The sequence below is a fragment of the Gasterosteus aculeatus genome, chromosome 2 (genome assembly GCF_964276395.1).
Source record: "Gasterosteus aculeatus chromosome 2, fGasAcu3.hap1.1, whole genome shotgun sequence".
Lineage (NCBI taxonomy): Eukaryota > Metazoa > Chordata > Actinopteri > Perciformes > Gasterosteidae > Gasterosteus > Gasterosteus aculeatus.
In genome coordinates this window covers 22,425,125-22,434,554 of record NC_135689.1, presented here as the reverse complement: position 1 = coordinate 22,434,554, position 9,430 = coordinate 22,425,125, and the positions used below count along the sequence as shown (strand labels likewise).

Below are 9,430 nucleotides of genomic sequence, written 5' to 3'. Positions count from 1 at the left end.
TTGTAGTTTTGACAATGAAATGGAGTCACTTTCTAAGGCCTTCTCTGTGTCTTTTACAGATCGAAATGAAAAAGCTTACAGCACCTGGGATTCCCAGGCGGTCTTCCATCCAAGTACTAACCAGGCCCTACTCTGCTTAGCTTCTGAGATCAGACGAGATCAGGCGGAGCCAGAGAGGTATGGCCGTAAGCAACTGTATGTCCTCTTCCTAATCTTTTAAAATGTGTCAAAGGTTTTGGAGTTTTGATAATGAAAAAGGAGTCACTTTCTAATACCTTCTCGATTTCTTCCAGAGAGAGAAATGAAAAAGCTTACGGCACCTGGGATTCCCAGGCGGTCTTCCATCCAAGTACTAACCAGGCCCTACTCTGCTTAGCTTCTGAGATCAGACGAGATCAGGCGGAGCAAGAGAGGTATGGCCGTAAGCAACTGTATGTCCTCTTCCTAATCTTTTAAAATGTGTCAAAGGTTTTGTAGTTTTGACAATGAAATGGAGTCACTTTCTAAGGCCTTCTCTGTGTCTTTTACAGATCGAAATGAAAAAGCTTACAGCACCTGGGATTCCCAGGCGGTCTTCCATCCAAGTACTAACCAGGCCCTACTCTGCTTAGCTTCTGAGATCAGACGAGATCAGGCGGAGCCAGAGAGGTATGGCCGTAAGCAACTGTATGTCCTCTTCCTAATCTTTTAAAATGTGTCAAAGGTTTTGGAGTTTTGATAATGAAAAAGGAGTCACTTTCTAATGCCTTCTCGATTTCTTCCAGAGAGAGAAATGAAAAAGCTTACGGCACCTGGGATTCCCAGGCGGTCTTCCATCCAAGTACTAACCAGGCCCTACTCTGCTTAGCTTCTGAGATCTGACGAGATCAGGCGGAGCCAGAGAGGTATGGCCGTAAGCAACTGTATGTCCTCTTCCTAATCTTTTAAAATGTGTCAAAGGTTTTGTAGTTTTGACAATGAAATGGAGTCACTTTCTAAGGCCTTCTCTGTGTCTTTTACAGATCGAAATGAAAAAGCTTACAGCACCTGGGATTCCCAGGCGGTCTTCCATCCAAGTACTAACCAGGCCCTACTCTGCTTAGCTTCTGAGATCAGACGAGATCAGGCGGAGCCAGAGAGGTATGGCCGTAAGCAACTGTATGTCCTCTACCTAATCTTTTAAAATGTGTCAAAGGTTTTGGAGTTTTGATAATGAAAAAGGAGTCACTTTCTAAGGCCTTCTCTGTGTCTTTTACAGATCGAAATGAAAAAGCTTACAGCACCTGGGATTCCCAGGCGGTCTTCCATCCAAGTACTAACCAGGCCCTACTCTGCTTAGCTTCTGAGATCTGACGAGATCAGGCGGAGCCAGAGAGGTATGGCCGTAAGCAACTGTATGTCCTCTTCCTAATATTTTAAAATGTGTCAAAGGTTTTGGAGTTTAGATAATGAAAAAGGAGTCACTTTCTAATGCCTTCTCGATTTCTTCCAGAGAGAGAAATGAAAAAGCTTACGGCACCTGGGATTCCCAGGCGGTCTTCCATCCAAGTACTAACCAGGCCCTACTCTGCTTAGCTTCTGAGATCTGACGAGATCAGGCGGAGCCAGAGAGGTATGGCCGTAAGCAACTGTATGTCCTCTTCCTAATCTTTTAAAATGTGTCAAAGGTTTTGTAGTTTTGACAATGAAATGGAGTCACTTTCTAAGGCCTTCTCTGTGTCTTTTACAGATCGAAATGAAAAAGCTTACAGCACCTGGGATTCCCAGGCGGTCTTCCATCCAAGTACTAACCAGGCCCTACTCTGCTTAGCTTCTGAGATCAGACGAGATCAGGCGGAGCCAGAGAGGTATGGCCGTAAGCAACTGTATGTCCTCTTCCTAATCTTTTAAAATGTGTCAAAGGTTTTGGAGTTTTGATAATGAAAAAGGAGTCACTTTCTAATGCCTTCTCGATTTCTTCCAGAGAGAGAAATGAAAAAGCTTACGGCACCTGGGATTCCCAGGCGGTCTTCCATCCAAGTACTAACCAGGCCCTACTCTGCTTAGCTTCTGAGATCAGACGAGATCAGGCGGAGCAAGAGAGGTATGGCCGTAAGCAACTGTATGTCCTCTTCCTAATCTTTTAAAATGTGTCAAAGGTTTTGTAGTTTTGACAATGAAATGGAGTCACTTTCTAAGGCCTTCTCTGTGTCTTTTACAGATCGAAATGAAAAAGCTTACAGCACCTGGGATTCCCAGGCGGTCTTCCATCCAAGTACTAACCAGGCCCTACTCTGCTTAGCTTCTGAGATCAGACGAGATCAGGCGGAGCCAGAGAGGTATGGCCGTAAGCAACTGTATGTCCTCTTCCTAATCTTTTAAAATGTGTCAAAGGTTTTGGAGTTTTGATAATGAAAAAGGAGTCACTTTCTAATGCCTTCTCGATTTCTTCCAGAGAGAGAAATGAAAAAGCTTACGGCACCTGGGATTCCCAGGCGGTCTTCCATCCAAGTACTAACCAGGCCCTACTCTGCTTAGCTTCTGAGATCTGACGAGATCAGGCGGAGCCAGAGAGGTATGGCCGTAAGCAACTGTATGTCCTCTTCCTAATCTTTTAAAATGTGTCAAAGGTTTTGTAGTTTTGACAATGAAATGGAGTCACTTTCTAAGGCCTTCTCTGTGTCTTTTACAGATAGAAATGAAAAAGCTTACGGCACCTGGGATTCCCAGGCGGTCTTCCATCCAAGTACTAACCAGGCCCTACTCTGCTTAGCTTCTGAGATCTGACGAGATCAGGCGGAGCCAGAGAGGTATGGCCGTAAGCAACTGTATGTCCTCTACCTAATCTTTTAAAATGTGTCAAAGGTTTTGTAGTTTTGACAATTAAATGGAGTCACTTTCTAAGGCCTTCTCTGTGTCTTTTACAGATCGAAATGAAAAAGCTTACAGCACCTGGGATTCCCAGGCGGCCTTCCATCCAAGTACTAACCAGGCCCTACTCTGCTTAGCTTCTGAGATCAGACGAGATCAGGCGAAGCCAGAGAGGTATGGCCGTAAGCAACTCTATGTCCTCTTCCTAATATTTTAAAATGTGTCAAAGGTTTTGGAGTTTAGATAATGAAAAAGGAGTCACTTTCTAATGCCTTCTCGATTTCTTCCAGAGAGAGAAATGAAAAAGCTTACGGCACCTGGGATTCCCAGGCGGTCTTCCATCCAAGTACTAACCAGGCCCTACTCTGCTTAGCTTCTGAGATCAGACGAGATCAGGCGGAGCCAGAGAGGTATGGCCGTAAGCAACTGTATGTCCTCTTCCTAATCTTTTAAAATGTGTCAAAGGTTTTGTAGTTTTGACAATGAAATGGAGTCACTTTCTAAGGCCTTCTCTGTGTCTTTTACAGATCGAAATGAAAAAGCTTACAGCACCTGGGATTCCCAGGCGGTCTTCCATCCAAGTACTAACCAGGCCCTACTCTGCTTAGCTTCTGAGATCAGACGAGATCAGGCGGAGCCAGAGAGGTATGGCCGTAAGCAACTGTATGTCCTCTACCTAATCTTTTAAAATGTGTCAAAGGTTTTGGAGTTTTGATAATGAAAAAGGAGTCACTTTCTAAGGCCTTCTCTGTGTCTTTTACAGATCGAAATGAAAAAGCTTACAGCACCTGGGATTCGCAGGCGGTCTTCCATCCAAGTACTAACCAGGCCCTACTCTGCTTAGCTTCTGAGATCAGACGAGATCAGGCCGAGCCAGAGAGGTATGGCCGTAAGCAACTGTATGTCCTCTTCCTAATCTTTTAAAATGTGTCAAAGGTTTTGGAGTTTTGATAATGAAAAAGGAGTCACTTTCTAATGCCTTCTCGATTTCTTCCAGAGAGAGAAATGAAAAAGCTTACGGCACCTGGGATTCCCAGGCGGTCTTCCATCCAAGTACTAACCAGGCCCTACTCTGCTTAGCTTCTGAGATCAGACGAGATCAGGCGGAGCCAGAGAGGTATGGCCGTAAGCAACTGTATGTCCTCTACCTAATCTTTTAAAATGTGTCAAAGGTTTTGTAGTTTTGACAATGAAATGGAGTCACTTTCTAAGGCCTTCTCTGTGTCTTTTACAGATAGAAATGAAAAAGCTTACGGCACCTGGGATTCCCAGGCGGTCTTCCATCCAAGTACTAACCAGGCCCTACTCTGCTTAGCTTCTGAGATCTGACGAGATCAGGCGGAGCCAGAGAGGTATGGCCGTAAGCAACTGTATGTCCTCTTCCTAATATTTTAAAATGTGTCAAAGGTTTTGGAGTTTAGATAATGAAAAAGGAGTCACTTTCTAATGCCTTCTCGATTTCTTCCAGAGAGAGAAATGAAAAAGCTTACGGCACCTGGGATTCCCAGGCGGTCTTCCATCCAAGTACTAACCAGGCCCTACTCTGCTTAGCTTCTGAGATCTGACGAGATCAGGCGGAGCCAGAGAGGTATGGCCGTAAGCAACTGTATGTCCTCTTCCTAATCTTTTAAAATGTGTCAAAGGTTTTGTAGTTTTGACAATGAAATGGAGTCACTTTCTAAGGCCTTCTCTGTGTCTTTTACAGATCGAAATGAAAAAGCTTACAGCACCTGGGATTCCCAGGCGGTCTTCCATCCAAGTACTAACCAGGCCCTACTCTGCTTAGCTTCTGAGATCAGACGAGATCAGGCGGAGCCAGAGAGGTATGGCCGTAAGCAACTGTATGTCCTCTTCCTAATCTTTTAAAATGTGTCAAAGGTTTTGGAGTTTTGATAATGAAAAAGGAGTCACTTTCTAATGCCTTCTCGATTTCTTCCAGAGAGAGAAATGAAAAAGCTTACGGCACCTGGGATTCCCAGGCGGTCTTCCATCCAAGTACTAACCAGGCCCTACTCTGCTTAGCTTCTGAGATCTGACGAGATCAGGCGGAGCCAGAGAGGTATGGCCGTAAGCAACTGTATGTCCTCTTCCTAATCTTTTAAAATGTGTCAAAGGTTTTGTAGTTTTGACAATGAAATGGAGTCACTTTCTAAGGCCTTCTCTGTGTCTTTTACAGATCGAAATGAAAAAGCTTACAGCACCTGGGATTCCCAGGCGGTCTTCCATCCAAGTACTAACCAGGCCCTACTCTGCTTAGCTTCTGAGATCAGACGAGATCAGGCGGAGCCAGAGAGGTATGGCCGTAAGCAACTGTATGTCCTCTACCTAATCTTTTAAAATGTGTCAAAGGTTTTGGAGTTTTGATAATGAAAAAGGAGTCACTTTCTAAGGCCTTCTCTGTGTCTTTTACAGATCGAAATGAAAAAGCTTACAGCACCTGGGATTCCCAGGCGGTCTTCCATCCAAGTACTAACCAGGCCCTACTCTGCTTAGCTTCTGAGATCTGACGAGATCAGGCGGAGCCAGAGAGGTATGGCCGTAAGCAACTGTATGTCCTCTTCCTAATATTTTAAAATGTGTCAAAGGTTTTGGAGTTTAGATAATGAAAAAGGAGTCACTTTCTAATGCCTTCTCGATTTCTTCCAGAGAGAGAAATGAAAAAGCTTACGGCACCTGGGATTCCCAGGCGGTCTTCCATCCAAGTACTAACCAGGCCCTACTCTGCTTAGCTTCTGAGATCTGACGAGATCAGGCGGAGCCAGAGAGGTATGGCCGTAAGCAACTGTATGTCCTCTTCCTAATCTTTTAAAATGTGTCAAAGGTTTTGTAGTTTTGACAATGAAATGGAGTCACTTTCTAAGGCCTTCTCTGTGTCCTTTACAGATCGAAATGAAAAAGCTTACAGCACCTGGGATTCCCAGGCGGTCTTCCATCCAAGTACTAACCAGGCCCTACTCTGCTTAGCTTCTGAGATCAGACGAGATCAGGCGGAGCCAGAGAGGTATGGCCGTAAGCAACTGTATGTCCTCTTCCTAATCTTTTAAAATGTGTCAAAGGTTTTGGAGTTTTGATAATGAAAAAGGAGTCACTTTCTAATGCCTTCTCGATTTCTTCCAGAGAGAGAAATGAAAAAGCTTACGGCACCTGGGATTCCCAGGCGGTCTTCCATCCAAGTACTAACCAGGCCCTACTCTGCTTAGCTTCTGAGATCAGACGAGATCAGGCGGAGCAAGAGAGGTATGGCCGTAAGCAACTGTATGTCCTCTTCCTAATCTTTTAAAATGTGTCAAAGGTTTTGTAGTTTTGACAATGAAATGGAGTCACTTTCTAAGGCCTTCTCTGTGTCTTTTACAGATCGAAATGAAAAAGCTTACAGCACCTGGGATTCCCAGGCGGTCTTCCATCCAAGTACTAACCAGGCCCTACTCTGCTTAGCTTCTGAGATCAGACGAGATCAGGCGGAGCCAGAGAGGTATGGCCGTAAGCAACTGTATGTCCTCTTCCTAATCTTTTAAAATGTGTCAAAGGTTTTGGAGTTTTGATAATGAAAAAGGAGTCACTTTCTAATGCCTTCTCGATTTCTTCCAGAGAGAGAAATGAAAAAGCTTACGGCACCTGGGATTCCCAGGCGGTCTTCCATCCAAGTACTAACCAGGCCCTACTCTGCTTAGCTTCTGAGATCTGACGAGATCAGGCGGAGCCAGAGAGGTATGGCCGTAAGCAACTGTATGTCCTCTTCCTAATCTTTTAAAATGTGTCAAAGGTTTTGTAGTTTTGACAATGAAATGGAGTCACTTTCTAAGGCCTTCTCTGTGTCTTTTACAGATAGAAATGAAAAAGCTTACGGCACCTGGGATTCCCAGGCGGTCTTCCATCCAAGTACTAACCAGGCCCTACTCTGCTTAGCTTCTGAGATCTGACGAGATCAGGCGGAGCCAGAGAGGTATGGCCGTAAGCAACTGTATGTCCTCTACCTAATCTTTTAAAATGTGTCAAAGGTTTTGTAGTTTTGACAATTAAATGGAGTCACTTTCTAAGGCCTTCTCTGTGTCTTTTACAGATCGAAATGAAAAAGCTTACAGCACCTGGGATTCCCAGGCGGCCTTCCATCCAAGTACTAACCAGGCCCTACTCTGCTTAGCTTCTGAGATCAGACGAGATCAGGCGAAGCCAGAGAGGTATGGCCGTAAGCAACTCTATGTCCTCTTCCTAATATTTTAAAATGTGTCAAAGGTTTTGGAGTTTAGATAATGAAAAAGGAGTCACTTTCTAATGCCTTCTCGATTTCTTCCAGAGAGAGAAATGAAAAAGCTTACGGCACCTGGGATTCCCAGGCGGTCTTCCATCCAAGTACTAACCAGGCCCTACTCTGCTTAGCTTCTGAGATCTGACGAGATCAGGCGGAGCCAGAGAGGTATGGCCGTAAGCAACTGTATGTCCTCTTCCTAATCTTTTAAAATGTGTCAAAGGTTTTGTAGTTTTGACAATGAAATGGAGTCACTTTCTAAGGCCTTCTCTGTGTCTTTTACAGATCGAAATGAAAAAGCTTACAGCACCTGGGATTCCCAGGCGGTCTTCCATCCAAGTACTAACCAGGCCCTACTCTGCTTAGCTTCTGAGATCAGACGAGATCAGGCGGAGCCAGAGAGGTATGGCCGTAAGCAACTGTATGTCCTCTACCTAATCTTTTAAAATGTGTCAAAGGTTTTGGAGTTTTGATAATGAAAAAGGAGTCACTTTCTAAGGCCTTCTCTGTGTCTTTTACAGATCGAAATGAAAAAGCTTACAGCACCTGGGATTCGCAGGCGGTCTTCCATCCAAGTACTAACCAGGCCCTACTCTGCTTAGCTTCTGAGATCAGACGAGATCAGGCCGAGCCAGAGAGGTATGGCCGTAAGCAACTGTATGTCCTCTTCCTAATCTTTTAAAATGTGTCAAAGGTTTTGGAGTTTTGATAATGAAAAAGGAGTCACTTTCTAATGCCTTCTCGATTTCTTCCAGAGAGAGAAATGAAAAAGCTTACGGCACCTGGGATTCCCAGGCGGTCTTCCATCCAAGTACTAACCAGGCCCTACTCTGCTTAGCTTCTGAGATCAGACGAGATCAGGCGGAGCCAGAGAGGTATGGCCGTAAGCAACTGTATGTCCTCTACCTAATCTTTTAAAATGTGTCAAAGGTTTTGTAGTTTTGACAATGAAATGGAGTCACTTTCTAAGGCCTTCTCTGTGTCTTTTACAGATAGAAATGAAAAAGCTTACGGCACCTGGGATTCCCAGGCGGTCTTCCATCCAAGTACTAACCAGGCCCTACTCTGCTTAGCTTCTGAGATCTGACGAGATCAGGCGGAGCCAGAGAGGTATGGCCGTAAGCAACTGTATGTCCTCTTCCTAATATTTTAAAATGTGTCAAAGGTTTTGGAGTTTAGATAATGAAAAAGGAGTCACTTTCTAATGCCTTCTCGATTTCTTCCAGAGAGAGAAATGAAAAAGCTTACGGCACCTGGGATTCCCAGGCGGTCTTCCATCCAAGTACTAACCAGGCCCTACTCTGCTTAGCTTCTGAGATCTGACGAGATCAGGCGGAGCCAGAGAGGTATGGCCGTAAGCAACTGTATGTCCTCTTCCTAATCTTTTAAAATGTGTCAAAGGTTTTGTAGTTTTGACAATGAAATGGAGTCACTTTCTAAGGCCTTCTCTGTGTCTTTTACAGATCGAAATGAAAAAGCTTACAGCACCTGGGATTCCCAGGCGGTCTTCCATCCAAGTACTAACCAGGCCCTACTCTGCTTAGCTTCTGAGATCAGACGAGATCAGGCGGAGCCAGAGAGGTATGGCCGTAAGCAACTGTATGTCCTCTTCCTAATCTTTTAAAATGTGTCAAAGGTTTTGGAGTTTTGATAATGAAAAAGGAGTCACTTTCTAATGCCTTCTCGATTTCTTCCAGAGAGAGAAATGAAAAAGCTTACGGCACCTGGGATTCCCAGGCGGTCTTCCATCCAAGTACTAACCAGGCCCTACTCTGCTTAGCTTCTGAGATCAGACGAGATCAGGCGGAGCAAGAGAGGTATGGCCGTAAGCAACTGTATGTCCTCTTCCTAATCTTTTAAAATGTGTCAAAGGTTTTGTAGTTTTGACAATGAAATGGAGTCACTTTCTAAGGCCTTCTCTGTGTCTTTTACAGATCGAAATGAAAAAGCTTACAGCACCTGGGATTCCCAGGCGGTCTTCCATCCAAGTACTAACCAGGCCCTACTCTGCTTAGCTTCTGAGATCAGACGAGATCAGGCGGAGCCAGAGAGGTATGGCCGTAAGCAACTGTATGTCCTCTTCCTAATCTTTTAAAATGTGTCAAAGGTTTTGGAGTTTTGATAATGAAAAAGGAGTCACTTTCTAATGCCTTCTCGATTACTTCCAGAGAGAGAAATGAAAAAGCTTACGGCACCTGGGATTCCCAGGCGGTCTTCCATCCAAGTACTAACCAGGCCCTACTCTGCTTAGCTTCTGAGATCTGACGAGATCAGGCGGAGCCAGAGAGGTATGGCCGTAAGCAACTGTATGTCCTCTTCCTAATCTTTTAAAATGTGTCAAAGGTTTTGTAGTTT

At 44.6% G+C, this 9,430-nt stretch overlaps 40 non-coding genes across 40 annotated transcripts; all 40 read right to left on the bottom strand.

The window, feature by feature from the left end:
* Positions 1 to 72: 72 nt before the first annotated feature.
* LOC144396258 (5S ribosomal RNA) lies at positions 73 to 191 on the bottom strand. Its single transcript, XR_013458404.1, has one exon. It is a non-coding gene; the product is annotated as a 5S ribosomal RNA (ribosomal RNA).
* A 117-nt stretch (positions 192 to 308) lies between these two features.
* On the bottom strand, positions 309 to 427 carry LOC144397234 (5S ribosomal RNA). The gene has a single exon (XR_013459379.1). It is a non-coding gene; the product is annotated as a 5S ribosomal RNA (ribosomal RNA).
* A 116-nt stretch (positions 428 to 543) lies between these two features.
* On the bottom strand, positions 544 to 662 carry LOC144396257 (5S ribosomal RNA). The gene has a single exon (XR_013458403.1). It is a non-coding gene; the product is annotated as a 5S ribosomal RNA (ribosomal RNA).
* Positions 663 to 779: 117 nt separating this feature from the next.
* LOC144396642 (5S ribosomal RNA) lies at positions 780 to 898 on the bottom strand. Its single transcript, XR_013458788.1, has one exon. It is a non-coding gene; the product is annotated as a 5S ribosomal RNA (ribosomal RNA).
* Positions 899 to 1,014: 116 nt separating this feature from the next.
* On the bottom strand, positions 1,015 to 1,133 carry LOC144396256 (5S ribosomal RNA). Its single transcript, XR_013458402.1, has one exon. It is a non-coding gene; the product is annotated as a 5S ribosomal RNA (ribosomal RNA).
* Positions 1,134 to 1,250: 117 nt separating this feature from the next.
* On the bottom strand, positions 1,251 to 1,369 carry LOC144389803 (5S ribosomal RNA). Its single transcript, XR_013453952.1, has one exon. It is a non-coding gene; the product is annotated as a 5S ribosomal RNA (ribosomal RNA).
* A 117-nt stretch (positions 1,370 to 1,486) lies between these two features.
* Positions 1,487 to 1,605, bottom strand: LOC144396631 (5S ribosomal RNA). The gene has a single exon (XR_013458777.1). It is a non-coding gene; the product is annotated as a 5S ribosomal RNA (ribosomal RNA).
* Positions 1,606 to 1,721: 116 nt separating this feature from the next.
* On the bottom strand, positions 1,722 to 1,840 carry LOC144396255 (5S ribosomal RNA). Its single transcript, XR_013458401.1, has one exon. It is a non-coding gene; the product is annotated as a 5S ribosomal RNA (ribosomal RNA).
* Positions 1,841 to 1,957: 117 nt separating this feature from the next.
* Positions 1,958 to 2,076, bottom strand: LOC144397232 (5S ribosomal RNA). The gene has a single exon (XR_013459377.1). It is a non-coding gene; the product is annotated as a 5S ribosomal RNA (ribosomal RNA).
* A 116-nt stretch (positions 2,077 to 2,192) lies between these two features.
* On the bottom strand, positions 2,193 to 2,311 carry LOC144396254 (5S ribosomal RNA). The gene has a single exon (XR_013458400.1). It is a non-coding gene; the product is annotated as a 5S ribosomal RNA (ribosomal RNA).
* A 117-nt stretch (positions 2,312 to 2,428) lies between these two features.
* On the bottom strand, positions 2,429 to 2,547 carry LOC144396620 (5S ribosomal RNA). The gene has a single exon (XR_013458766.1). It is a non-coding gene; the product is annotated as a 5S ribosomal RNA (ribosomal RNA).
* A 116-nt stretch (positions 2,548 to 2,663) lies between these two features.
* On the bottom strand, positions 2,664 to 2,782 carry LOC144396609 (5S ribosomal RNA). The gene has a single exon (XR_013458755.1). It is a non-coding gene; the product is annotated as a 5S ribosomal RNA (ribosomal RNA).
* A 116-nt stretch (positions 2,783 to 2,898) lies between these two features.
* LOC144398254 (5S ribosomal RNA) lies at positions 2,899 to 3,017 on the bottom strand. Its single transcript, XR_013460401.1, has one exon. It is a non-coding gene; the product is annotated as a 5S ribosomal RNA (ribosomal RNA).
* Positions 3,018 to 3,134: 117 nt separating this feature from the next.
* LOC144401670 (5S ribosomal RNA) lies at positions 3,135 to 3,253 on the bottom strand. Its single transcript, XR_013463605.1, has one exon. It is a non-coding gene; the product is annotated as a 5S ribosomal RNA (ribosomal RNA).
* A 116-nt stretch (positions 3,254 to 3,369) lies between these two features.
* LOC144396252 (5S ribosomal RNA) lies at positions 3,370 to 3,488 on the bottom strand. Its single transcript, XR_013458398.1, has one exon. It is a non-coding gene; the product is annotated as a 5S ribosomal RNA (ribosomal RNA).
* A 117-nt stretch (positions 3,489 to 3,605) lies between these two features.
* Positions 3,606 to 3,724, bottom strand: LOC144399702 (5S ribosomal RNA). The gene has a single exon (XR_013461848.1). It is a non-coding gene; the product is annotated as a 5S ribosomal RNA (ribosomal RNA).
* Positions 3,725 to 3,841: 117 nt separating this feature from the next.
* On the bottom strand, positions 3,842 to 3,960 carry LOC144401669 (5S ribosomal RNA). The gene has a single exon (XR_013463604.1). It is a non-coding gene; the product is annotated as a 5S ribosomal RNA (ribosomal RNA).
* Positions 3,961 to 4,076: 116 nt separating this feature from the next.
* On the bottom strand, positions 4,077 to 4,195 carry LOC144396597 (5S ribosomal RNA). Its single transcript, XR_013458743.1, has one exon. It is a non-coding gene; the product is annotated as a 5S ribosomal RNA (ribosomal RNA).
* Positions 4,196 to 4,312: 117 nt separating this feature from the next.
* On the bottom strand, positions 4,313 to 4,431 carry LOC144396586 (5S ribosomal RNA). Its single transcript, XR_013458732.1, has one exon. It is a non-coding gene; the product is annotated as a 5S ribosomal RNA (ribosomal RNA).
* Positions 4,432 to 4,547: 116 nt separating this feature from the next.
* Positions 4,548 to 4,666, bottom strand: LOC144396251 (5S ribosomal RNA). The gene has a single exon (XR_013458397.1). It is a non-coding gene; the product is annotated as a 5S ribosomal RNA (ribosomal RNA).
* A 117-nt stretch (positions 4,667 to 4,783) lies between these two features.
* Positions 4,784 to 4,902, bottom strand: LOC144396575 (5S ribosomal RNA). The gene has a single exon (XR_013458721.1). It is a non-coding gene; the product is annotated as a 5S ribosomal RNA (ribosomal RNA).
* A 116-nt stretch (positions 4,903 to 5,018) lies between these two features.
* Positions 5,019 to 5,137, bottom strand: LOC144396250 (5S ribosomal RNA). Its single transcript, XR_013458396.1, has one exon. It is a non-coding gene; the product is annotated as a 5S ribosomal RNA (ribosomal RNA).
* Positions 5,138 to 5,254: 117 nt separating this feature from the next.
* LOC144389801 (5S ribosomal RNA) lies at positions 5,255 to 5,373 on the bottom strand. Its single transcript, XR_013453949.1, has one exon. It is a non-coding gene; the product is annotated as a 5S ribosomal RNA (ribosomal RNA).
* Positions 5,374 to 5,490: 117 nt separating this feature from the next.
* Positions 5,491 to 5,609, bottom strand: LOC144396564 (5S ribosomal RNA). Its single transcript, XR_013458710.1, has one exon. It is a non-coding gene; the product is annotated as a 5S ribosomal RNA (ribosomal RNA).
* A 116-nt stretch (positions 5,610 to 5,725) lies between these two features.
* On the bottom strand, positions 5,726 to 5,844 carry LOC144396249 (5S ribosomal RNA). Its single transcript, XR_013458395.1, has one exon. It is a non-coding gene; the product is annotated as a 5S ribosomal RNA (ribosomal RNA).
* A 117-nt stretch (positions 5,845 to 5,961) lies between these two features.
* On the bottom strand, positions 5,962 to 6,080 carry LOC144397231 (5S ribosomal RNA). The gene has a single exon (XR_013459376.1). It is a non-coding gene; the product is annotated as a 5S ribosomal RNA (ribosomal RNA).
* A 116-nt stretch (positions 6,081 to 6,196) lies between these two features.
* Positions 6,197 to 6,315, bottom strand: LOC144396248 (5S ribosomal RNA). The gene has a single exon (XR_013458394.1). It is a non-coding gene; the product is annotated as a 5S ribosomal RNA (ribosomal RNA).
* Positions 6,316 to 6,432: 117 nt separating this feature from the next.
* Positions 6,433 to 6,551, bottom strand: LOC144396553 (5S ribosomal RNA). The gene has a single exon (XR_013458699.1). It is a non-coding gene; the product is annotated as a 5S ribosomal RNA (ribosomal RNA).
* Positions 6,552 to 6,667: 116 nt separating this feature from the next.
* Positions 6,668 to 6,786, bottom strand: LOC144396542 (5S ribosomal RNA). Its single transcript, XR_013458688.1, has one exon. It is a non-coding gene; the product is annotated as a 5S ribosomal RNA (ribosomal RNA).
* A 116-nt stretch (positions 6,787 to 6,902) lies between these two features.
* On the bottom strand, positions 6,903 to 7,021 carry LOC144398253 (5S ribosomal RNA). The gene has a single exon (XR_013460400.1). It is a non-coding gene; the product is annotated as a 5S ribosomal RNA (ribosomal RNA).
* Positions 7,022 to 7,138: 117 nt separating this feature from the next.
* LOC144396531 (5S ribosomal RNA) lies at positions 7,139 to 7,257 on the bottom strand. Its single transcript, XR_013458677.1, has one exon. It is a non-coding gene; the product is annotated as a 5S ribosomal RNA (ribosomal RNA).
* A 116-nt stretch (positions 7,258 to 7,373) lies between these two features.
* Positions 7,374 to 7,492, bottom strand: LOC144396247 (5S ribosomal RNA). The gene has a single exon (XR_013458393.1). It is a non-coding gene; the product is annotated as a 5S ribosomal RNA (ribosomal RNA).
* Positions 7,493 to 7,609: 117 nt separating this feature from the next.
* LOC144399701 (5S ribosomal RNA) lies at positions 7,610 to 7,728 on the bottom strand. Its single transcript, XR_013461847.1, has one exon. It is a non-coding gene; the product is annotated as a 5S ribosomal RNA (ribosomal RNA).
* Positions 7,729 to 7,845: 117 nt separating this feature from the next.
* Positions 7,846 to 7,964, bottom strand: LOC144401667 (5S ribosomal RNA). The gene has a single exon (XR_013463602.1). It is a non-coding gene; the product is annotated as a 5S ribosomal RNA (ribosomal RNA).
* Positions 7,965 to 8,080: 116 nt separating this feature from the next.
* LOC144396520 (5S ribosomal RNA) lies at positions 8,081 to 8,199 on the bottom strand. Its single transcript, XR_013458666.1, has one exon. It is a non-coding gene; the product is annotated as a 5S ribosomal RNA (ribosomal RNA).
* Positions 8,200 to 8,316: 117 nt separating this feature from the next.
* On the bottom strand, positions 8,317 to 8,435 carry LOC144396509 (5S ribosomal RNA). Its single transcript, XR_013458655.1, has one exon. It is a non-coding gene; the product is annotated as a 5S ribosomal RNA (ribosomal RNA).
* Positions 8,436 to 8,551: 116 nt separating this feature from the next.
* Positions 8,552 to 8,670, bottom strand: LOC144396246 (5S ribosomal RNA). Its single transcript, XR_013458392.1, has one exon. It is a non-coding gene; the product is annotated as a 5S ribosomal RNA (ribosomal RNA).
* A 117-nt stretch (positions 8,671 to 8,787) lies between these two features.
* Positions 8,788 to 8,906, bottom strand: LOC144397230 (5S ribosomal RNA). The gene has a single exon (XR_013459375.1). It is a non-coding gene; the product is annotated as a 5S ribosomal RNA (ribosomal RNA).
* Positions 8,907 to 9,022: 116 nt separating this feature from the next.
* Positions 9,023 to 9,141, bottom strand: LOC144396245 (5S ribosomal RNA). The gene has a single exon (XR_013458391.1). It is a non-coding gene; the product is annotated as a 5S ribosomal RNA (ribosomal RNA).
* Positions 9,142 to 9,258: 117 nt separating this feature from the next.
* Positions 9,259 to 9,377, bottom strand: LOC144396498 (5S ribosomal RNA). The gene has a single exon (XR_013458644.1). It is a non-coding gene; the product is annotated as a 5S ribosomal RNA (ribosomal RNA).
* Positions 9,378 to 9,430: the final 53 nt, after the last annotated feature.